This window comes from Heptranchias perlo, unplaced genomic scaffold, assembly GCF_035084215.1.
Source record: "Heptranchias perlo isolate sHepPer1 unplaced genomic scaffold, sHepPer1.hap1 HAP1_SCAFFOLD_398, whole genome shotgun sequence".
Classification (NCBI taxonomy): Eukaryota; Metazoa; Chordata; class Chondrichthyes; order Hexanchiformes; family Hexanchidae; genus Heptranchias; species Heptranchias perlo.
The window spans coordinates 138696-166197 of record NW_027139410.1 but is presented as its reverse complement, the minus strand read 5'-3'; the positions used below and the strand labels follow the sequence as shown (position 1 = coordinate 166197).

Sequence of the window (27502 nt, the reverse complement as noted above, 5' to 3'; positions counted from 1 at the left end):
CCACAGGGACATCACAAACTGTCCCCTCCCCGGGGCAGCTCAGGGTCACACACTGAATATACTGCACCCCACAGGGACATCACAAACTGTCCCCTCCCCGGGGCAGCTCAGGGTCACACACTGAATATACTGCACCCCACAGGGACATCACAAACTGTCCCCTCCCTGGGGCAGCTCAGGGTCACACACTGAATATACTGCACCCCACAGGGACATCACAAACTGTCCCCTCCCCCGGGGCAGCTCAGGGTCACACACTGAATATACTGCACCCCACAGGGACATCACAAACTGTCCCCTCCCCGGGGCAGCTCAGGGTCACACACTGAATATACTGCACCCCACAGGGACATCACAAACTGTCCCCTCCCCGGGGCAGCTCAGGGTCATACACTGAATATACTGCACCCCACAGGGACATCACAAACTGTCCCCTCCCCGGGGCAGCTCAGGGTCACACACTGAATATACTGCACCCCACAGGGACATCACAAACTGTCCCCTCCGCGGGGCAGCTCAGGGTCATACACTGAATATACTGCACCCCACAGGAACATCACAAACTGTCCCCTCCCTGGGGCAGCTCAGGGTCATACACTGAATATACTGCACCCCACAGGAACATCACAAACTGTCCCCTCCCTGGGGCAGCTCAGGGTCATACACTGAATATACTGCACCCCACAGGGACATCACAAACTGTCCCCTCCCTGGGGCAGCTCAGGGTCACACACTGAATATACTGCACCCCACAGGGACATCGCAAACTGTCCCCTCCCCGGGGCAGCTCAGGGTCACACACTGAATATACTGCACCCCACAGGGACATCACAAACTGTCCCCTCCCTGGGGCAGCTCAGGGTCATACACTGAATATACTGCACCCCACAGGGACATCACAAACTGTCCCCTCCCCGGGGCAGCTCAGGGTCACACACTGAATATACTGCACCCCACAGGGACATCACAAACTGTCCCCTCCCCGGGGCAGCTCAGGGTCACACACTGAATATACTGCACCCCACAGGGACATCACAAACTGTCCCCTCCCCAGGGCAGCTCAGGGTCACACACTGAATATACTGCACCCCACAGGGACATCACAAACTGTCCCCTCCCCGGGGCAGCTCAGGGTCATACACTGAATATACTGCACCCCACAGGGACATCACAAACTGTCCCCTCCCCGGGGCAGCTCAGGGTCACACACTGAATATACTGCACCCCACAGGGACATCACAAACTGTCCCCTCCCCGGGGCAGCTCAGGGTCACACACTGAATATACTGCACCCCACAGGGACATCGCAAACTGTCCCCTCCCCGGGGCAGCTCAGGGTCACACACTGAATATACTGCACCCCACAGGGACATCACAAACTGTCCCCTCCCTGGGGCAGCTCAGGGTCACACACTCAATATACTGCACCCCACAGGGACATCACAAACTGTCCCCTCCCCGGGGCAGCTCAGGGTCACACACTGAATATACTGCACCCCACAGGGACATCACAAACTGTCCCCACCCCGGGGCAGCTCAGGGTCACACACTGAATATACTGCACCCCACAGGGACATCACAAACTGTCCCCACCCTGGGGCAGCTCAGGGTCATACACTGAATGTACTGCACCCCACAGGGACATCACAAACTGTCCCCTCCCCGGGGCAGCTCAGGGTCACACACTGAATATACTGCGTCCCACAGGGACATCACAAACTGTCCCCACCCTGGGGCAGCTCAGGGTCACACACTGAATATACTGCACCCCACAGGGACATCGCCAACTGTCCCCTCCCCGGGGCAGCTCAGGGTCACACACTGAATATACTGCATCCCACAGGGACATCGCAAACTGTCCCCTCCCCGGGGCAGCTCAGGGTCACACACTGAATATACTGCACCCCACAGGGACATCACAAACTGTCCCCTCCCCGGGGCAGCTCAGGGTCACACACTGAACATACTGCACCCCACAGGGTCATCACAAACTGTCCCCTCCCCGGGGCAGCTCAGGGTCACACACTGAATATACTGCACCCCACAGGGACATCACAAACTGTCCCCTCCCTGGGGCAGCTCAGGGTCACACACTGAATATACTGCACCCCACAGGGACATCACAAACTGTCCCCTCCCCGGGGCAGCTCAGGGTCACACACTGAATATACTGCACCCCACAGGGACATCACAAACTGTCCCCACCCCGGGGCAGCTCAGGGTCACACACTGAATATACTGCACCCCACAGGGACATCACAAACTGTCCCCTCCCCGGGGCAGCTCAGGGTCACACACTGAATATACTGCACCCCACAGGGACATCACAAACTGTCCCCTCCCCGGGGCAGCTCAGGGTCACACACTGAATATACTGCACCCCACAGGGACATCACAAACTGTCCCCTCCCCGGGGCAGCTCAGGGTCACACACTGAATATACTGCACCCCACAGGGACATCACAAACTGTCCCCTCCCCGGGGCAGCTCAGGGTCATACACTGAATATACTGCACCCCACAGGGACATCACAAACTGTCCCCTCCCCGGGGCAGCTCAGGGTCACACACTGAATATACTGCACCCCACAGGGACATCACAAACTGTCCCCTCCCCGGGGCAGCTCAGGGTCACACACTGAATATACTGCAACCCACAGGGACATCACAAACTGTCCCCACCCCGGGGCAGCTCAGGGTCACACACTGAATATACTGCACCCCACAGGGACATCACAAACTGTCCCCTCCCCGGGGCAGCTCAGGGTCACACACTGAATATACTGCATCCCACAGGGACATCACAAACTGTCCCCTCCCCGGGGCAGCTCAGGGTCACACACTGAATATACTGCACCCCACAGGGACATCACAAACTGTCCCCACCCTGGGGCAGCTCAGGGTCATACACTGAATATACTGCACCCCACAGGGACATCACAAACTGTCCCCTCCCCGGGGCAGCTCAGGGTCACACACTGAATATACTGCACCCCACAGGGACATCACAAACTGTCCCCACCCCGGGGCAGCTCAGGGTCACACACTGAATATACTGCACCCCACAGGGACATCACAAACTGTCCCCTCCCCGGGGCAGCTCAGGGTCACACACTGAATATACTGCACCCCACAGGGACATCACAAACTGTCCCCTCCCCGGGGCAGCTCAGGGTCACACACTGAATATACTGCACCCCACAGGGACATCACAAACTGTCCCCTCCCTGGGGCAGCTCAGGGTCACACACTGAATATACTGCACCCCACAGGGACATCACAAACTGTCCCCTCCCCCGGGGCTGCTCAGGGTCACACACTGAATATACTGCACCCCACAGGGACATCACAAACTGTCCCCTCCCCGGGGCAGCTCAGGGTCACACACTGAATATACTGCACCCCACAGGGACATCACAAACTGTCCCCTCCCCGGGGCAGCTCAGGGTCACACACTGAATATACTGCAACCCTCAGGGACATCACAAACTGTCCCCTCCCCGGGGCAGCTGAGGGTCACACACTGAATATACTGCACCCCACAGGGACATCACAAACTGTCCCCTCCCCGGGGCAGCTCAGGGTCACACACTGAATATACTGCACCCCACAGGGACATCACAAACTGTCCCCTCCCCGGGGCAGCTCAGGGTCACACACTGAATATACTGCACCCCACAGGGACATCACAAACTGTCCCCACCCCGGGGCAGCTCAGGGTCACACACTGAATATACTGCACCCCACAGGGACATCACAAACTGTCCCCTCCCCAGGGCAGCTCAGGGTCACACACTGAATATACTGCACCCCACAGGGACATCACAAACTGTCCCCTCCCCGGGGCAGCTCAGGGTCATACACTGAATATACTGCACCCCACAGGGACATCACAAACTGTCCCCTCCCCGGGGCAGCTCAGGGTCACACACTGAATATACTGCACCCCACAGGGACATCACAAACTGTCCCCTCCCCGGGGCAGCTCAGGGTCACACACTGAATATACTGCACCCCACAGGGACATCACAAACTGTCCCCTCCCTGGGGCAGCTCAGGGTCATACACTGAATATACTGCACCCCACAGGGACATCACAAACTGTCCCCACCCCGGGGCAGCTCAGGGTCACACACTGAATATACTGCACCCCACAGGGACATCGCAAACTGTCCCCTCCCCGGGGCAGCTCAGGGTCACACACTGAATATACTGCACCCCACAGGGACATCGCAAACTGTCCCCTCCCCGGGGCAGCTCAGGGTCACACACTGAATATACTGCACCCCACAGGGACATCACAAACTGTCCCCTCCCTGGGGCAGCTCAGGGTCACACACTCAATATACTGCACCCCACAGGGACATCACAAACTGTCCCCTCCCCGGGGCAGCTCAGGGTCACACACTGAATATACTGCACCCCACAGGGACATCACAAACTGTCCCCACCCCGGGGCAGCTCAGGGTCACACACTGAATATACTGCACCCCACAGGGACATCACAAACTGTCCCCACCCTGGGGCAGCTCAGGGTCATACACTGAATGTACTGCACCCCACAGGGACATCACAAACTGTCCCCTCCCCGGGGCAGCTCAGGGTCACACACTGAATATACTGCGTCCCACAGGGACATCACAAACTGTCCCCACCCTGGGGCAGCTCAGGGTCACACACTGAATATACTGCACCCCACAGGGACATCGCCAACTGTCCCCTCCCCGGGGCAGCTCAGGGTCACACACTGAATATACTGCACCCCACAGGGACATCACAAACTGTCCCCTCCCTGGGGCAGCTCAGGGTCACACACTGAATATACTGCATCCCACAGGGACATCACAAACTGTCCCCTCCCCGGGGCAGCTCAGGGTCATACACTGAATATACTGCACCCCACAGGGACATCACAAACTGTCCCCTCCCCGGGGCAGCTCAGGGTCACACACTCAATATACTGCACCCCACAGGGACATCACAAACTGTCCCCTCCCCGGGGCAGCTCAGGGTCACACACTGAATATACTGCACCCCACAGGGACATCACAAACTGTCCCCACCCCGGGGCAGCTCAGGGTCACACACTGAATATACTGCACCCCACAGGGACATCACAAACTGTCCCCACCCTGGGGCAGCTCAGGGTCATACACTGAATGTACTGCACCCCACAGGGACATCACAAACTGTCCCCTCCCCGGGGCAGCTCAGGGTCACACACTGAATATACTGCACCCCACAGGGTCATCACAAACTGTCCCCACCCTGGGGCAGCTCAGGGTCACACACTGAATATACTGCACCCCACAGGGACATCACAAACTGTCCCCTCACCGTGGCAGCTCAGGGTCACACACTGAATATACTGCACCCCACAGGGACATCACAAACTGTCCCCTCCCCGGGGCAGCTCAGGGTCACACACTGAATATACTGCACCCCACAGGGACATCACAAACTGTCCCCTCCCCGGGGCAGCTCAGGGTCACACACTGAATATACTGCACCCCACAGGGACATCACAAACTGTCCCCTCCCCGGGGCAGCTCAGGGTTACACACTGAATATACTGCACCCCACAGGGACATCACAAACTGTCCCCTCCCTGGGGCAGCTCAGGGTCACACACTGAATATACTGCACCCCACAGGGTCATCACAAACTGTCCCCACCCTGGGGCAGCTCAGGGTCACACACTGAATATACTGCGTCCCACAGGGACATCACAAACTGTCCCCACCCTGGGGCAGCTCAGGGTCACACACTGAATATACTGCATCCCACAGGGACATCACAAACTGTCCCCTCCCTGGGGCACCTCAGGGTCACACACTGAATATACTGCACCCCACAGGGTCATCACAAACTGTCCCCTCCCCGGGGCAGCTCAGGGTCACACACTGAATATACTGCACCCCACAGGGACATCACAAACTGTCCCCTCCCTGGGGTAGCTCAGGGTCACACACTGAATATACTGCACCCCACAGGGACATCACAAACTGTCCCCTCCCCGGGGCAGCTCAGGGTCATACACTGAATATACTGCACCCCACAGGGACATCACAAACTGTCCCCTCCCCCGGGGCAGCTCAGGGTCACACACTGAATATACTGCACCCCACAGGGTCATCACAAACTGTCCCCTCCCCCGGGGCAGCTCAGGGTCACACACTGAATATACTGCACCCCACAGGGACATCACAAACTGTCCCCTCCCCCGGGGCAGCTCAGGGTAATACACTGAATATACTGCACCCCACAGGGACATCACAAACTGTCCCCTCCCCGGGGCAGCTCAGGGTCACACACTGAATATACTGCACCCCTCAGGGACATCACAAACTGTCCCCTCCCCGGGGCAGCTCAGGGTCACACACTGAATATACTGCACCCCACAGGGACATCACAAACTGTCCCCTCCCTGGGGCAGCTGAGGGTCACACACTGAATATACTGCACCCCACAGGGACATCACAAACTGTCCCCTCCCCGGGGCAGCTCAGGGTCACACACTGAATATACTGCACCCCACAGGGTCATCACAAACTGTCCCCACCCCGGGGCAGCTCAGGGTCACACACTGAATATACTGCACCCCACAGGGACACCACAAACTGTCCCCTCCCCGGGGCAGCTCAGGGTCACACACTGAACATACTGCACCCCACAGGGACATCACAAACTGTCCCCTCCCCGGGGCAGCTCAGGGTCACACACTGAATATACTGCGTCCCACAGGGACATCACAAACTGTCCCCACCCCGGGGCAGCTCAGGGTCACACACTGAATATACTGCACCCCACAGGGACATCACAAACTGTCCCCTCCCCGGGGCAGCTCAGGGTCACACACTGAATATACTGCACCCCACAGGGACATCACAAACTGTCCCCTCCCCGGGGCAGCTCAGGGTCACACACTGAATATACTGCACCCCACAGGGACATCACAAACTGTCCCCTCCCTGGGGCAGCTCAGGGTCATACTCTGAATATACTGCACCCCACAGGGTCATCACAAACTGTCCCCTCCCCGGGGCAGCTCAGGGTCACACACTGAATATACTGCACCCCACAGGGACATCACAAACTGTCCCCTCCCCGGGGCAGCTCAGGGTCACACACTGAATATACTGCACCCCACAGGGACATCACAAACTGTCCCCTCCCTGGGGCAGCTCAGGGTCACACACTCAATATACTGCACCCCACAGGGACATCACAAACTGTCCCCTCCCCGGGGCAGCTCAGGGTCACACACTGAATATACTGCATCCCACAGGGACATCACAAACTGTCCCCACCCCGGGGCAGCTCAGGGTCACACACTGAATATACTGCACCCCACAGGGACATCACAAACTGTCCCCACCCTGGGGCAGCTCAGGGTCATACACTGAATGTACTGCACCCCACAGGGTCATCACAAACTGTCCCCTCCCCGGGGCAGCTCAGGGTCACACACTGAATATACTGCACCCCACAGGGTCATCACAAACTGTCCCCACCCTGGGGCAGCTCAGGGTCACACACTGAATATACTGCACCCCACAGGGACATCACAAACTGTCCCCTCCCCGGGGCAGCTCAGGGTCACACACTGAATATACTGCACCCCACAGGGACATCACAAACTGTCCCCACCCTGGGGCAGCTCAGGGTCATACACTGAATATACTGCATCCCACAGGGACATCACAAACTGTCCCCTCCCCGGGGCAGCTCAGGGTCACACACTGAATATACTGCACCCCACAGGGACATCACAAACTGTCCCCTCCCCGGGGCAGCTCAGGGTCACACACTGAATATACTGCACCCCACAGGGACATCACAAACTGTCCCCTCCCCGGGGCAGCTCAGGGTCACACACTGAATATACTGCACCCCACAGGGACATCACAAACTGTCCCCTCCCCGGGGCAGCTCAGGGTCACACACTGAATATACTGCACCCCACAGGGACATCACAAACTGTCCCCTCCCCGGGGCAGCTCAGGGTCAGACACTGAATATACTGCACCCCACAGGGACATCACAAACTGTCCCCTCCCCGGGGCAGCTCAGGGTCACACACTGAATATACTGCACCCCACAGGGACATCGCAAACTGTCCCCTCCCCGGGGCAGCTCAGGGTCATACACTGAATATACTGCATCCCACAGGGACATCACAAACTGTCCCCTCCCCGGGGCAGCTCAGGGTCACACACTGAATATACTGCACCCCACAGGGACATCACAAACTGTCCCCACCCCGGGGCAGCTCAGGGTCACACACTGAATATACTGCACCCCACAGGGACATCACAAACTGTCCCCTCCCCGGGGCAGCTCAGGGTCACACACTGAATATACTGCACCCCACAGGGACATCACAAACTGTCCCCTCCCCCGGGGCAGCTCAGGGTCATACACTGAATATACTGCACCCCACAGGGACATCACAAACTGTCCCCTCCCCCGGGGCAGCTCAGGGTCACACACTGAATATACTGCACCCCACAGGGTCATCACAAACTGTCCCCTCCCCCGGGGCAGCTCAGGGTCACACACTGAATATACTGCACCCCACAGGGTCATCACAAACTGTCCCCTCCCCGGGGCAGCTCAGGGTCACACACTGAATATACTGCACCCCACAGGGACATCACAAACTGTCCCCTCCCCGGGGCAGCTCAGGGTCACACACTGAATATACTGCACCCCACAGGGACATCACAAACTGTCCCCTCCCCCGGGGCAGCTCAGGGTAATACACTGAATATACTGCACCCCACAGGGTCATCACAAACTGCCTTATTGGGGGATTCACTGCTGGTGGGACTGCAGCCATGACATTGGATCAGGAGGAGGCCATTCAGCCCCCCTGAGCCTGCTCTGCCAATCAGTTGGATCATGGCTGATCTGCACCTCTCCTCCATTCACCTGCCTTAGCTCCATATCCCTTGATGCCTTTACCGAATAAAAATGTCTGTCTCAGTCTCGAAAGTCCCAAGTGTCCAACACCTTTTGGGAGAGAGAGTTTCAGATTTCTGCAGCTCAGTGTTTGTGGAAGAAGTGCTTCCTGATTTCACTGCTGAATCGCCTGGATCTCATTTTGAGATTGTGCCCCCTTGTTCTGCATTTTCCCCACAAGGGGCAATAGTTTCTCGGTATCTCCCCTCTCGAATCCCTTTATCATTTTAAAGACCTCAATTAAATCACCCCTGAATCTTCTAAACTCAAGGGAATACAGGCCAAGTCTCTGCAGCCTGTCCTCATAGTTTAACCCTTTAAGCCCTGGCGGATCTGCGCCGTGAGGTCTCCCAGGCCAATCTATCTTTCCTGAGGTGCGGAGCCCGAAACTGAACGTGGTTCCTGTTGGGCAATAAATGTGCTTCTGTGTAGGTTAGTCATTAAACAATGGTGGAAAAGCTAATACAGGCATCATGGACACGATAAAGTTAGCCTGAGAGAATACATTCAGTCAGGCACGTCGCTCAACTGGCTTCTGACCACAGAGAGCACACTCTTGAGCAAAACCAGACAGAACAGGAAGATAAGGCAGAAACAGAAGCAGATGTGATAGTCTACCATAAACCACAATGCAAACTGAATTTAGAGTGAACACTGGAGAAGCTTAATTAGCTTCATAATGCATCATTAATAATAAACTAACGCAATTAATTTAAGAGTAATGCAAAATACCGGACAATAGAAGGAATGAGTTGAGTCTGAGAGGATCAGGACAACCTTGGGAGAGGAGAGATAAGGATGTGGTTTCTACAACTACTGCAGGTCTGCACGGTCACAAGTCACGTGAAAGGAGGTCCTTAGATGACGTGAGTGCCAACGTTAAGCTGCAGAAGACAAAAACAAGACCTTATAAAGGAAATGAAGTGGATATCCAAAGGAAGAGAGTCAGTCAGTTAGATGGTGCTTGTACAGTATAAGGGGAATAATACAAATGACTGTTAGCATTCCCTGAGTCAGAAGTATCAGAACATAAGAAATAGGAGCAGGAGTAGGCTGTACGGCCCCTCGAGCCTGCTCCGCCATTCAATCAGATCATGGCTGATCTTCGACCTCAACTCCACTTTCCCGCCCGATCTCCATATCCTTTGATTCCCCTCGAGTCCAAAAATCTATCAATCTCAGCCTTGAATATACTCAACGACTGAGCATCCACAGCCCTCTGGGGTAGAGAATTCCAAAGATTCACAACCCTCTGGGTGAAGAAATTCTTCCTCGTCTCTGTCCTAAATGGCCGACCCCTTATCCTGAGACTATGCCCCCTAGTTCTAGACTCTCCAGCCAGGGGAAACAACCTCTCAGCATCTACCCTGTCAAGCCCCCTCAGAATCTTATACATTTCAATGAGATCACCTCTCATTCTTCTGAACTCCGGAGAGTATAGGCCCATTCTACTCAATCTCTCCTCATAGGACAACCCTCTCATCTCAGGAATCAATCTAGTGAACCTTCATTGCACCGCCTCTAAGGCAAGTATATCCTTCCTTAGATAATGAGATCAAAACTGTACACAGTACTCCAGGTGAGGTCTCACCAAAGCCCTGTACAATTGTAGCAAAACTTCCTTACTCTTGTACTCCAACCCCCTTGCAATAAAGGCCAACATGCCATTTGCCGTCCTAATTGCTTGCTGTACCTGCATGTTAACTTTCTGTGTTTCGTGTACAAGGACACCCAGATCGCTCTGAACACCAACATTTAATAGTTTCTCACCATTTAAAAAATATTCTGTTTTTCTATTCTTCCTACCAAAGTGAATAACCTCACATTTCCCCACATTATACTCCATCTGCCATCTTTTTGCCCACTCACTTGAACTGTCTATATCCCTTTGCAGAATCTTTGTGTCCTCCTCACAGCTTACTTTCCCATCTACCTTTGTATCATCAGAAAACTTGAATACATTACACTCGGTCATTAATATAGATTGTAAATAGCTGAGGCCCAAGCACCGATCCTTGCGATACCCCACTCGTTACAGCCTGCCAACCTGAAAATGACCCATTTATCCCCACTCTCTGTTTTCTGTCCGTTAACCAATCCTCAATCCATGATAATATATTACCCCCAACACCATGAGCCCTTGTCTTGTGTAACAACCTCTTGTGTGGCATCTTATCAAATGCCTTTTGAAAATCCAAATATACGACATCCACTGGTTCCCCTTTATCAACCCTGCTAGTTACATCCTCAAAAAACTCTAATAAATTTGTTAAACATGATTCCCCTTTCATAAAACCATGTTGACTCTGCCTAATCATATTATGATTTTCTAAGTGCCCTGTTACCACTTCCTTAATAATGGATTCCAGCATTTTCCCGATGACTGATGTCAGGCTAACTGGCCTGTAGTTCCCTGTTTTCTCTCTCCCTCCTTTCTTGAATAGCGGGGTTACATTTGCTCCCTTCCAATCTGCTGGGACCGTTCTAGAATCTAGGGAATTCTGGAAGATCACAACCAATGCATCCACTATCTCTGCAGCCACCTCTTTTAGATCCCTTGGATGGAGGCCATCGGGTCCAGGGGATTCATCAGCTTTTAGTCCCATTAATTTCTCCAGTACTTTTTCTTTACTGATATTAATTACTTTAAGTTCCTCACTCTCATTAGCCCCTTGGTTTCCCACTATTTCCAGTATTTTTTTGTGTCTTCTACCTCAAAGATAGATACAAAATATTTGTTTAATGTCTCTGCCATTTCCTTATTCCCCATTATAATTTCTCCTGTCTCTGCCTCGAGGGGACCAATGTTTACTTTCGCTAATCTCTTCCTTTTTACATACTTGCAGAAACTGTTGCAGTCTGTTTTTATATTTTTGCTAGTTTACTCTCATATTCTATTTTCTCCCTCTTTACCAATTTTTTGGTCGTCCTTTGTCAGTTTCTAAAACTCTCCCAATCCTCAGGCTTATTACTCTTCTTAGCAACATTATAAGCCTCTTCTTTTAATCTAATACTATCATTAACTTCTTTAGTTAGTCACAGATGGGTCGCTTTGTCCCTGGAGTATTTATTGATCAATGGAATGTATATTTGTGGAGAATTCTGAAATATTTCTTTAAATGTCTGCCACAGCTTCTAATGTATAGTTCACGCCTCCCACCAGACAGTCCTGGTGAGTAGCGATGGATCTCCAGCAGATTCTACATTGCCATCCGGTAGGATAGGTGTGTCCGGTGGGTGAGTGCGGGTGGCCACCCCCATTGTATGAGTTGTGAGAGCCCATAAAACACTGCCAGTTAAGGAGTAACCAGCCTATCGCCTGGTATCAAACTGGTGTTTTTATATTCGTTCATGGGATGTGGGCGTCGCTGGCGAGGCCGGCATTTATTGCCCATCCCTAATTGCCCTCGAGAAGGTGGTGGTGAGCCGCCTTCTTGAACCGCTGCAGTCCGTGTGGTGACGGTTCTCCCACAGTGCTGTTAGGAAGGGAGTTCCAGGATTTTGACCCAGCGACAATGAAGGAACAGCGATATATTTCCAAGTCGGGATGGTGTGTGACTTGGAGGGGAACGTGCAGGTGGTGTTGTTCCCATGTGCCTGCTGCTCTTGTCCTTCTCGGTGGTAGAGGTCGCGGGTTTGGGAGGTGCTGTCGAAGAAGCCTTGGCGAGTTGCTGCAGTGCATCCTGTGGATGGTGCACACTGCAGCCACAGTGCGCCGGTGGTGAAGGGAGTGAATGTTTAGGGTGGTGGATGGGGTGCCAATCAAGCGGGCTGCTTTGTCCTGGATGGTGTCGAGCTTCTTGAGTGTTGTTGGAGCTGCACTCATCCAGGCAAGTGGAGAGTATTCCATCACACTCCTGACTTGTGCCTTGTAGATGGTGGAAAGGCTTTGGGGAGTCAGGAGGTGAGTCACTCGCCGCAGAATACCCAGCCTCTGACCTGCTCTTGTAACCACAGTATTTATATGGCTGGTCCAGTTAAGTTTCTGGTCAATGGTGACCCCCAGGAAGTTGATGGTGGGGGATTCAGCCTTGGTAATGCCGTTGAATGTCATGGGGAGATGGTTAGACTCTCTCTTGTTGGAGATGGTCAGTGCCTGGCACTTGTCTGGTGTGAATGTTACTTGTCATTTATCAGCCCAAGCCTGGATGTTGTCCAGGTCCTGCTGCATGCGGGCTCTGACTGCTTCATTATCTGAGGGGTTGCGAATGGAACTGAACACTGTGTGGTTACGGTTATGGCCATGGGAGGAGCGTTTATCAGCCTGCAAATCCTTCCACTACCTCACACTCTTCTCCAAGGGTGTGTTATTTCCTCAAATAAAGAAACTTAACTCGACCAGCCATATAAATACTGTGGCTACAAGAGCAGGTCAGAGGCTGGGTATTCTGCGGGGAGTGACTCACCTCCTGACTCCCCAAAGCCTTTCCACCATCTACAAGGCACAAGTCAGGAGTGTGATGGAATACTCTCCACTTGCCTGGATGAGTGCAGCTCCAACAACACTCAAGAAGCTCGACACCATCCAGGACAAAGCAGCCCGTTTGATTGGCACCCCATCCACCACCCTAAACATTCACTCCCTTCACCACCGGCGCACTGTGGCTGCAGTGTGTACCATCCACAGGATGCACTGCAGCAACTCGCCAAGGCTTCTTCGACAGCACCTCCCAAACCCGCGACCTCTACCACCTAGAAGGACAAGGGCAGCAGGCACATGGGAACAACACCACCTGCACATTCCCCTCCAAGTCACACACCATCCCGACTTGGAAATATATCGGCCGTTCCTTCATCGTCGCTGGGTCAAAATCCTGGAACTCCCTACCTAACAGCACTGTGGGAGAACCTTCACCACACGGACTGCAGCGGTTCAAGAAGGCGGCTCACCACCACCTTCTCAAGGGCAATTAGGGATGGGCAATAAATGCCGGCCTCGCCAGCGACGCCCACATCCCATGAACGAATAAAAAGAAATCCCCCTGTCTGTCCTGAATTGATCCATTTTTCTAACTAATGTTGAAATCTTTGCTCCGCCCCACAGGGTTCCATCTGTTTGAAGCCACAACAGAAAGGTCCAGTTTTCTCCCGGAGTTTGAGATCAATCAGGTTTAAAAATGTTGCAGAGTTTCAGACAATGAGGGAGATCCGGGCTCAGCCCCGCCCACTCGGTGCCGCAAGTCCCGCCCCCTCACAGACTCCGAATGATTGGCCCGCTCGGTCCTCCAGCCCCTCTCCGCTCTTCTTATTGGTCTGGAACTCACTTCAATCACCTGGGCAGTGTGAGCTGAGCATGACTGGGCGGGCACTGACTGATGGTGATGCAGCAGGTGAAGAGGGAGCTGGAGGGAGAAACACAGAAACATAGAAAATCGGAGCAAGAGTAGGCCTGCTCCGCCATTCAAAATGATCATGGCTGATCGTCTAACTCAGGACCCTGTTCCCGCTTTTTCCCCATATCCCTTGATCCCTTTAGCATGAAGAAATATATCTATCTCCTTCTTGAATACATCTCCCTGACTTACAGGGAGATGGTTTGACTTACAGGGAGAGGTTAGACAGACTGGGACTTTTTTCCCTGGAGAGTAGGAGGTTAAGGAGTGATCTTATAGAAGTCTATAAAATAATGAGGGGCATAGATAAGGTAGATAGTCAAAATCTTTTCCCAAAGGTAGGGGAGTCTATAACGAGGGGGCATAGATTTAAGGTGAGAGGGGAGAGATACAAAAGGGTCCAGAGGGGCAATTTTTTCACTCAAAGGGTGGTGAGTGTCTGGAACGAGCTGCCAGAGGCAGTAGTAGAGGCGGGTACAATTTTGTCTTTTAAAAAGCATTTGGACAGTTACATGGGTAAGATGGGTATAGAGGGATATGGGCCAAGTGCAGGCAATTGGGACTAGCTTAGTGGTATAAACTGGGCGACATGGACATGTTGGGCCGAAGGGCCTGTTTCCATGTTGTAAACTTCTATGATTCTATGATTCTATGATAATGACTTGACCTCCACTGCCTTCTGTGGTAGAGAATTCCACAGGTTCACCACCCTCTGAGTGAAGAAATTTCTCCTCATCTCGGTTCTAAATAGCAAACCCCGTATCCTGAGACTGTGACCCCTGGTTCTGGACTCCCCAGTCATCGGGAACATCCTCCCTGCATCGAGTCTGTCTAGTCCTGTTAGAATTTTATATGTTTTGATGAGATCACCTCTCATTTTTCTAAACTCTAGTGAATATAGGCCGAGTCGACCCAATCTCTCCTCATACGTCAGTCCTGCCATCCCAGGAATCAGTCTGGTGAACCTTCGTTGCACTCCCTCCATGGCAAGGACATCCTTCCTCAGATAAGGAGACCAAAACTGCACACAATATTCCAGATGTGGTTTCACCAAGGCCCCGTACAACTGCAGTAAGACATCCCAGCTCCTGTACTCAAATCCTCTTGCAATGAAGGCCAACATACCATTTGCCTTCCTAACTGCTTGCTGCACCTGAATGCTTGCTTTCAGCGACTGGTGTACAAGGACACCCAAGTCTCGTTGCACCTCCCCTTTTCCCAATCTATCACCATTCAGATAATAATCTGACTTTCTGTTTTTACAACCAAAGTGGATAACCTCACATTTATCCATGTTATACTGCATCTGCCGTGTTCTTGCCCACTCACCCAACTTGTCAAAATCACATTGGAGCCTCTTTGCGTCCTCCTCACAGCTCACATTCCACCCCAGCTTTGTGTTGTCTGCAAACTTGGAAATTTAGTTCCCTCGGTGGGTTAATAAAACCCGGGTGGACGCAGGCTTCTGGGACAGCGAATACGGCCCCAGCTCCGAAATAAAACTGAACATTATCCCCCCTGACCCAAATATAAAACAGTGAACATTATCCCCAGACTCCAATATAAAACAGTGAACATTATCCCCCCAGACCCCAATATAAAACAGTGAACATTATCCCCCCAGACCCCAATATAAAACAGTGAACATTATCCCCCCAGACCCCAATATAAAACAGTGAACATTATCCCCCCAGACCCCAATATAAAACAGTGAACATTATCCCCCCAGACCCCAATATAAAACAGCGAACATTATCCCCCCCAGACCCCAATATAAAACAGTGAACATTATCCCCCCAGACCCCAATATAAAACAGTGAACATTATCCCCCCAGACCCCAATATAAAACAGCGAACATTATCCCCCCCAGACCCCAATATAAAACAGTGAACATTATCCCCCCCAGACCCCAATATAAAACAGTGAACATTATCCCCCCAGACCCCAATATAAAACAGTGAACATTATCCCCCCCAGACCCCAATATAAAACAGTGAACATTATCCCCCCCAGACCCCAATATAAAACAGTGAACATTATCCCCCCCAAACCCCAATATAAAACACTGAACATTATCCCCCCCAGACCCCAATATAAAACGGCGAACATTATCCCCCCAGACCCCAATATAAAACAGTGAACATTATTCCCACAGACCCCAATATAAAACAGTGAACATTATCCCCCCAGACCCCAATATAAAACAGTGAACATTATCCCCCGGACCCCAATATAAAAGTGAACATTATTCCCCCAGACCCCAATATAAAACAGTGAACATTATCCCCCCCAGACCCCAATATAAAACAGTGAACATTATCACCCCAGACCCCAATATAAAACAATGAACATTATCCCCCCCTGACCCCAATATAAAACAGTGAACATTATTCCCACAGACCCCAATATAAAACAGTGAACATTATCCCCCCAGACCCCAATATAAAACAGTGAACATTATCCCCCGGACCCCAATATAAAAGTGAACATTATTCCCCCAGACCCCAATATAAAACAGTGAACATTATCCCCCCAGACCACAATATAAAACAGTGAACATTATCCCCCCCAGACCCCAATATAAAACAGTGAACATTATCCCCCAGACCCCAATATAAAAGTGAACATGATTCCCCCAGACCCCAATATAAAACAGTGAACATTATCCCCCCAGACCACAATATAAAACAGTGAACATTATCCCCCCCCAGACCCCAATATAAAACAGTGAACATTATCCCCCCAGACCCCAATATAAAAGTGAACATTATCCCCCCCAGACCCCAATATAAAACAGTGAACATTATCCCCCCAGACCCCAATATAAAACAGTGAACATTATCCCCCCCCAGACCCCAATATAAAACAGTGAACATTATCCCCCCCCAGACCCCAATATAAAACAGTGAACATTATCCCCCAGACCCCAATACAAAAGTGAACATTATTCCTCCAGACCCCAATATAAAACAGTGAACATTATCCCCCCAGACCGCAATATAAAACAGTGAACATTATCCCCCAGACCCCAATATAAAACAGTGAACATTATCCCCCCAGACCCCAATATAAAACAGTGAACATTATCCCCCCCAGACCCCAATATAAAGCAGTGAACATGATCCCCCCCAGACCCCAATATAAAACAGTGAACATTATCCCCCCAGACCCCAATATAAAGCAGTGAACATTATCCCCCCCAGACCCCAATATAAAGCAGTGAACATGATCCCCCCCAGACCCCAATATAAAACAGTGAACATTATTCCCCCAGACCCCAATATAAAACAGTGAACATTATCCCCCCAGACCCCAATATAAAACAGTGAACATTATCCCCCCCAGACCCCAATATAAAGCAGTGAACATGATCCCCCCCAGACCCCAATATAAAACAGTGAACATTATTCCCCCAGACCCCAATATAAAACAGTGAACATTATCCCCCAGACCCCAATATAAAACAGTGAACATTATCCCCCCAGACCCCAATATAAAACAGTGAACATTATCCCCCCCAGACCCCAATATAAAACAGTGAACATTATCCCCCAGACCCCAATATAAAACAGTGAACATTATCCCCCCAGACCCCAATATAAAACAGTGAACATTATCCCTCAGACCCCAATATAAAACAGTGAACATTATCCCCCCAGACCCCAATATAAAACAGTGAACATTATCCCCCCAGACCCCAATATAAAACAGTGAACATTATCCCTCAGACCCCAATATAAAACAGTGAACATTATCACCCCCAGACCCCAATATAAAACAGTGAACATTATCCCCCCAGACCCCAATATAAAACAGTGAACATTATCACCCCCAGACCCCAATATAAAACAGTGAACATTATCCCCCCCAGACCCCAATATAAAACAGTGAACATTATCCCTCCAGACCCCAATATAAAACAGTGAACATTATCCCCCCCCAGACCCCAATATAAAACGGTGAACATTATCCCCCCCAGACCCCAATATAAAACAGTGAACATTATCCCCCCCAGACCCCAATATAAACCAGTGAACATTATCCCCCCAGACCCCAATATAAAAGAGTGAACATTATCCCCCCCCCGGCCCCAATATAAAACAGTGAACATTATCACCCCCCAGACCCCAATATAAAACAGTGAACATTATCCCCCCAGACCCCAATATAAAACAGTGAACATTATCCCCCCCAGACCCCAATATAAAAGAGTGAACATTATCACCCCCCAGACCCCAATATAAAAGAGTGAACATTATCCCCCCCCAGACCCCAATATAAAACAGTGAACATTATCCCCCCCAGACCCCAATATAAAAGAGTGAACATTATCACCCCCCAGACCCCAATATAAAACAGTGAACATTATTCCCCAGACCCCAATATAAAACAGTGAACATTATCCCCCCCTGACCCCAATATAAAACACTGAACATTATCCCCCCAGACCCCAATATAAAACAGTGAACATTATCCCCCCAGACCCCAATATAAAACAGTGAACATTATCCCCCCCCAGACCCCAATATAAAACAGTGAACATTATCCCCCCAGACACCAATATAAAACAGTGAACATTATCCCCCCCCAGACCCCAATATAAAACAGTGAACATTATCCCCCCCTGACCCCAACATAAAAGTGAACATTATTCCCCCAGACCCCAATATAAAACAGTGAACATTATCCCCCAGACCCCAACATAAAACAGTGAACATTATCCCCCCCCAGACCCCAATATAAAACAGTGAACATTATCCCCCCCCAGACCCCAATATAAAACAGTGAACATTATCCCCCCCCAGACCCCAATATAAAACAGTGAACATTATCCCCCCAGACACCAATATAAAACAGTGAACATTATCCCCCCCCAGACCCCAATATAAAACAGTGAACATTATCCCCCCCTGACCCCAACATAAAAGTGAACATTATTCCCCCAGACCCCAATATAAAACAGTGAACATTATCCCCCCCAGATCCCAATATAAAACTGTGAACATTATCCCCCAGACCCCAATATAAAACAGTGAACATTATCCCCCCCAGACCCCAATATAAAACAGTGAACATTATCCCCCCCAGACCCCAATATAAAACAGTGAACATAATCCCTCCCAGACCCCAATATAAAACAGTGAACATTATCCCCCAGACCCCAATATAAAAGTGAACATTATTCCCCCAGACCCCAATATAAAACAGTGAACATTATCCCCCCAGACCCCAATATAAAACAGTGAACATTATCCCCCCCAGACCCCAATATAAAACAGTGAACATTATCCCCCAGACCCCAATACAAAAGTGAACATTATTCCCCCAGACCCCAATATAAAACAGTGAACATTATCCCCCCAGACCCCAATATAAAACAGTGAACATTATCCCCCCCAGACCCCAATATAAAACAGTGAACATGATCCCCCCCAGACCCCAATATAAAACAGTGAACATTATCCCCCCAGACCCCAATATAAAACAGTGAACATTATTCCCCCAGACCCCAATATAAAACAGTGAACATTTACACCCCCAGACCCCAATATAAAACAGTGAACATTATCCCCCCCAGACCCCAATATAAAACAGTGAACATTATCCCCCCCAGACCCCAATATAAAACAGTGAACATTATCCCCCCCAGACCCCAATATAAAACAGTGAACATTATCCCCCCCAGACCCCAATATAAAACAGTGAACATTATCCCCCCCAGACCCCAATATAAAACAGTGAACATTATCCCCCCCAGACCCCAATATAAAACAGTGAACATTATCCCCCCCAGACCCCAATATAAAACAGTGAACATTATCCCCCCAGACCCCAATATAAAACACTGAACATTATCCCCCAGACCCCAATATAAAACAGTGAACATTATCCCCCCCAGACCCCAATATAAAACAGTGAACATTATCCCCCCAGACCCCAATATAAAACAGTGAACATTATCCCCCCAGACCCCAATATAAAACAGTGAACATTATCCCCCCAGACCCCAATATAAAACAGTGAACATTATCCCCCCAGACCCCAATATAAAACAGTGAACATTATCCCCCCAGACCCCAATATAAAACAGTGAACATTATCCCCCCAGACCCCAATATAAAAAAATGAACATTATCCCCCCAGACCCCAATATAAAACAGTGAACATTATCCCCCCAGACCCCAATATAAAACAGTGAACATTATCCCCCCCAGACCCCAATATAAAACAGTGAACATTATCCCCCCCAGACCCCAATATAAAACAGTGAACATTATCCCCCCAGACCCCAATATAAAACACTGAACATTATCCCCCCCAGACCCCAACATAAAACAGTGAACATTATCCCCCCAGACCCCAATATGAAACAGTGAACATTATCCCCCCCAGACCCCAATATAAAAAAATGAACATTATCCCCCCAGACCCCAATATAAAACAGTGAACATTATCCCCCCAGACCCCAATATAAAACAGTGAACATTATCCCCCCAGACCCCAATATAAAACAGTGAACATTATCCCCCCCAGACCCCAATATAAAACACTGAACATTATCCCCCCCAGACCCCAATATAAAACAGTGAACATTATCCCCCCAGACCCCAATATAAAACAGTGAACATTATCCCCCCAGACCCCAATATAAAACAGTGAACTTTATCCCCCCCAGACCCCAATATAAAACAGTGAACATTATCCCCCAGACCCAAATATAAAACAGTGAACATTATCCCCCCCAGACCCCAATATAAAACAGTGAACATTATCCCCCAGACCCCAATATAAAACAGTGAACATTATTCCCCCCAGACCCCAATATAAAACACTGAACATTATCCCCCCAGACCCCAATATAAAACAGTGAACATTATCCCCCCCAGACCCCAACAAAAACACTGAACATTATCCCCCCAGACCCCAATATAAAACAGTGAACATAATCCCCCCTGACCCCAATATAAAACAGTGAACATTATCCCCCCCAGACCCCAATATAAAACAGTGAACTTTATCCCCCAGACCCCAATAAAAAACAGTGAACATTATCCCCCCCAGACCCCAATATAAAACAGTGAACATTATCCCCCCCAGAGCCCAATATAAAACAGTGAACATTATCCCCCCAGACCCCAATATAAAACAGTGAACATTATCCCCCCCCAGACCCCAATATAAAACAGTGAACATTATCCTCCCAGACCCCAATATAAAACTATGAACATTATCCCCCCAGACCCCAATATAAAACAGTGAACATTATCCCCCCAGACCCCAATATAAAACAGTGAACATTATCCCCCCAGACCCCAATATAAAACAGTGAACATTATCCCCCCAGACCCCAATATAAAACAGTGAACATTATCCCCCCCAGACCCCAATATAAAACAGTGAACATTATCCCCCCAGACCCCAATATAAAACAGTGAACATTATCCCCCAGACCCCAATATAAAACAGTAAACATTATCCCCCCCAGACCCCAATATAAAACAGTGAACATTATCCCCCAGACCCCAATAAAAAACAGTGAACATTATCCCCCCCAGACCCCAATATAAAACAGTGAACATTATCCCCCCCAGACCCCAATATAAAACAGTGAACATTATCCCCCAGACCCCAATATAAAACACTGAGCATTATCCCCCCCAGACCCCTATATAAAACACTGAGCATTATCCCCCCCAGACCCCAATATAAAACAGTGAACATTATCCCCCCAGACCCCAATATAAAACAGTGAACATCATCCCCCCCAGACCCCAATATAAAACAGTGAACATTATCCCCCCAGACCCCAATATAAAACAGTGAACATTATCCCCCAGACCCCAATATAAAACAGTGAACATTATCCCCCCAGACCCCAATATAAAACAGTGAACATTATCCCCCCAGACCCCAATATAAAACAGTGAACATTATCCCCCCAGACCCCAATATAAAACAGTGAACATTATCCCCCCCAGACCCCAATATAAAACAGTGAACATTATCCCCCCAGACCCCAATATAAAACAGTGAACATTATCCCCCAGACCCCAATATAAAACAGTGAACATTATCCCCCCCAGACCCCAATATAAAACAGTGAACATTATCCCCCAGACCCCAATAAAAAACAGTGAACATTATCCCCCCCAGACCCCAATATAAAACAGTGAACATTATCCCCCCCAGACCCCAATATAAAACAGTGAACATTATCCCCCAGACCCCAATATAAAACACTGAGCATAATCCCCCCCAGACCCCTATATAAAACACTGAGCATTATCCCCCCCAGACCCCAATATAAAACAGTGAACATTATCCCCCCCAGACCCCAATATAAAACAGTGAACATTATCCCCCCCAGACCCCAATATAAAACAGTGAACATTATCCCCCCAGACCCCAATATAAAACAGTGAACATCATCCCCCCCAGACCCCAATATAAAACAGTGAACATTATCCCCCCAGACCCCAATATGAAACAGTGAACATTATCCCCCCCAGACCCCAATATAAAACAGTGAACATTATCCCCCCAGACCCCAATATAAAACAGTGAACATTATCCCCCCCAGACCCCAATATAAAACAGTGAACATTATCCCCCCAGACCCCAATATAAAACAGTGAACATTATCCCCCCAGACCACAATATAAAACAGTGAACATTATCCCCCCAGACCCCAATATAAAACAGTGAACATTATCCCCCCAGACCACAATATAAAACAGTGAACATTATCCCCCCAGACCCCAATATAAAACAGTGAACATTATCCCCCAGACACCAATATAAAACAGTGAACATTATCCCCCCCAGACCCCAATATAAAACAGTGAACATTATCCCCCAGACCCCAATATAAAACAGTGAACATTATCCCCCCCAGACCCCAATATAAAACAGTGAACATTATCCCCAGACCCCAATATACAACAGTGAACATTATCCCCCCCAGACCCCAATATAAAACAATGAACATTATCCCTCCAGACCCCAATATAAAACAGTGAACATTATCCCCAGACCCCAATATAAAACAATGAACATTATCCCTCCAGACCCCAATATAAAACAATGAACATTATCCCCCCAGACCCCAATATAAAACAGTGAACATTATCCCTCCAGACCCCAATATAAAACAGTGAACATTATCCCCAGACCCCAATATAAAACAATGAACATTATCCCTCCAGACCCCAATATAAAACAATGAACATTATCCCCAGACCCCAATATAAAACAGTGAACATTATCCCCCCAGACCCCAATATAAAACAGTGAACATTATCCCCCCAGACCACAATATAAAACAGTGAACATTATCCCCAGACCCCAATATAAAACAATGAACATTATCCCTCCAGACCCCAATATAAAACAATGAACATTATCTCCCCAGACCCCAATATAAAACAGTGAACATTTTCCCTCCAGACCCCAATATAAAACAGTGAACATTATCCCCAGACCCCAATATAAAACAATGAACATGATCCCTCCAGACCCCAATATAAAACAATGAACATTATCCCTCCAGACCCCAATATAAAACAGTGAACATTATCCCCAGACCCCAATATAAAACAGTGAACATTATCCCCCAGACCCCAATATAAAACAATGAACATTATCCCTCCAGACCCCAATATAAAACAGTGAACATTATCCCCCCCAGACCCCAATATAAAACAGTGAACATTATCCCCCAGACCCCAATATAAAACAGTGAACATTATTCCCCCCAGACCCCAATATAAAACACTGAACATTATCCCCCCAGACCCCAATATAAAACAGTGAACATTATCCCCCCCAGACCCCAACATAAAACACTGAACATTATCCCCCCAGACCCCAATATAAAACAGTGAACATTATCCCCCCTGACCCCAATATAAAACAGTGAACATTATCCCCCCCAGACCCCAATATAAAACAGTGAACTTTATCCCCCAGACCCCAATAAAAAACAGTGAACATTATCCCCCCCAGACCCCAATATAAAACAGTGAACATTATCCCCCCCAGACCCCAATATAAAACAGTGAACATTATCCCCCCAGACCCCAATATAAAACAGTGAACATTATCCCCCCCCAGACCCCAATATAAAACAGTGAACATTATCCTCCCAGACCCCAATATAAAACTATGAACATTATCCCCCCAGACCCCAATATAAAACAGAGAACATTATCCCCCCAGACCCCAATATAAAACAGTGAACATTATCCCCCCAGACCCCAATATAAAACAGTGAACATTATCCCCCCAGACCCCAATATAAAACAGTGAACATTATCCCCCCCAGACCCCAATATAAAACAGTGAACATTATCCCCCCAGACCCCAATATAAAACAGTGAACATTATCCCCCAGACCCCAATATAAAACAGTGAACATTATCCCCCCCAGACCCCAATATAAAACAGTGAACATTATCCCCCAGACCCCAATAAAAAACAGTGAACATTATCCCCCCCAGACCCCAATATAAAACAGTGAACATTATCCCCCCCAGACCCCAATATAAAACAGTGAACATTATCCCCCAGACCCCAATATAAAACACTGAGCATTATCCCCCCCAGACCCCTATATAAAACACTGAGCATTATCCCCCCCAGACCCCAATATAAAACAGTGAACATTATCCCCCCAGACCCCAATATAAAACAGTGAACATCATCCCCCCCAGACCCCAATATAAAACAGTGAACATTATCCCCCCAGACCCCAATATAAAACAGTGAACATTATCCCCCAGACCCCAATATAAAACAGTGAACATTATCCCCCCAGACCCCAATATAAAACAGTGAACATTATCCCCCCAGACCCCAATATAAAACAGTGAACATTATCCCCCCAGACCCCAATATAAAACAGTGAACATTATCCCCCCCAGACCCCAATATAAAACAGTGAACATTATCCCCCCAGACCCCAATATAAAACAGTGAACATTATCCCCCAGACCCCAATATAAAACAGTGAACATTATCCCCCCCAGACCCCAATATAAAACAGTGAACATTATCCCCCAGACCCCAATAAAAAACAGTGAACATTATCCCCCCCAGACCCCAATATAAAACAGTGAACATTATCCCCCCCAGACCCCAATATAAAACAGTGAACATTATCCCCCAGACCCCAATATAAAACACTGAGCATAATCCCCCCCAGACCCCTATATAAAACACTGAGCATTATCCCCCCCAGACCCCAATATAAAACAGTGAACATTATCCCCCCCAGACCCCAATATAAAACAGTGAACATTATCCCCCCCAGACCCCAATATAAAACAGTGAACATTATCCCCCCAGACCCCAATATAAAACAGTGAACATCATCCCCCCCAGACCCCAATATAAAACAGTGAACATTATCCCCCCAGACCCCAATATAAAACAGTGAACATTATCCCCCCCAGACCCCAATATAAAACAGTGAACATTATCCCCCCAGACCCCAATATAAAACAGTGAACATTATCCCCCCAGACCCCAATATAAAACAGTGAACATTATCCCCCCAGACCACAATATAAAACAGTGAACATTATCCCCCCAGACCCCAATATAAAACAGTGAACATTATCCCCCAGACACCAATATAAAACAGTGAACATTATCCCCCCCAGACCCCAATATAAAACAGTGAACATTATCCCCCAGACCCCAATATAAAACAGTGAACATTATCCCCCCCAGACCCCAATATAAAACAGTGAACATTATCCCCAGACCCCAATATACAACAGTGAACATTATCCCCCCCAGACCCCAATATAAAACAATGAACATTATCCCTCCAGACCCCAATATAAAACAGTGAACATTATCCCCAGACCCCAATATAAAACAATGAACATTATCCCTCCAGACCCCAATATAAAACAATGAACATTATCCCCCCAGACCCCAATATAAAACAGTGAACATTATCCCTCCAGACCCCAATATAAAACAGTGAACATTATCCCCAGACCCCAATATAAAACAATGAACATTATCCCTCCAGACCCCAATATAAAACAATGAACATTATCCCCAGACCCCAATATAAAACAGTGAACATTATCCCCCCAGACCCCAATATAAAACAGTGAACATTATCCCCCCAGACCACAATATAAAACAGTGAACATTATCCCCAGACCCCAATATAAAACAATGAACATTATCCCTCCAGACCCCAATATAAAACAATGAACATTATCCCCCCAGACCCCAATATAAAACAGTGAACATTTTCCCTCCAGACCCCAATATAAAACAGTGAACATTATCCCCAGACCCCAATATAAAACAATGAACATTATCCCTCCAGACCCCAATATAAAACAATGAACATTATCCCTCCAGACCCCAATATAAAACAGTGAACATTATCCCCAGACCCCAATATAAAACAGTGAACATTATCCCCCAGACCCCAATATAAAACAATGAACATTATCCCTCCAGACCCCAATATAAAACAGTGAACATTATCCCCAGACCCCAATATAAAACAATGAACATTATCCCCCCCAGACCCCAATATAAAACAGTGAACATTATCCCCCCAGACCCCAATATAAAACAGTGAACATTATCCGCCCCAGACCCCAATATAAAACAGTGAACATTATCCCCCCAGACCCCAATATAAAACAGTGAACATTATCCCCCCAGACCCCAATATAAAACAGTGAACATTATCCCCCCAGACCACAAAATAAAACAGTGAACATTATCCCCCCAGACCCCAATATAAAACAGTGAACATTATCCCCCAGACACCAATATAAAACAGTGAACATTATCCCCCCCAGACCCCAATATAAAACAGTGAACATTATCCCCCAGACCCCAATATAAAACAGTGAACATTATCCCCCCCAGACCCCAATATAAAACAGTGAACATTATCCCCAGACCCCAATATACAACAGTGAACATTATCCCCCCCAGACCCCAATATAAAACAATGAACATTATCCCTCCAGACCCCAATATAAAACAGTGAACATCATCCCCAGACCCCAATATAAAACAATGAACATTATCCCTCCAGACCCCAATATAAAACAATGAACATTATCCCCCCAGACCCCAATATAAAACAGTGAACATTATCCCTCCAGACCCCAATATAAAACAGTGAACATTATCCCCAGACCCCAATATAAAACAATGAA

At 48.7% G+C, this 27502-nt stretch overlaps 1 long non-coding RNA gene across 2 annotated transcripts in view; it reads right to left on the bottom strand.

The window, feature by feature from the left end:
- Window positions 1–27502, bottom strand: part of LOC137312156 (uncharacterized) — a 182746-nt gene that overhangs the window by 48881 nt on the left and 106363 nt on the right. The window contains exons 1-2 of one of the 2 annotated variants that reach the window (XR_010960646.1): window positions 15626–15703; window positions 9696–9847 (exon numbers count right to left, since the gene is read on the bottom strand). This is a non-coding gene — a long non-coding RNA (uncharacterized lncRNA). Of the gene's footprint in view, window positions 1–9695; window positions 9848–15625; window positions 15704–27502 lie in introns of those variants that run through there. The other variant, XR_010960645.1, reaches the window with a different exon arrangement.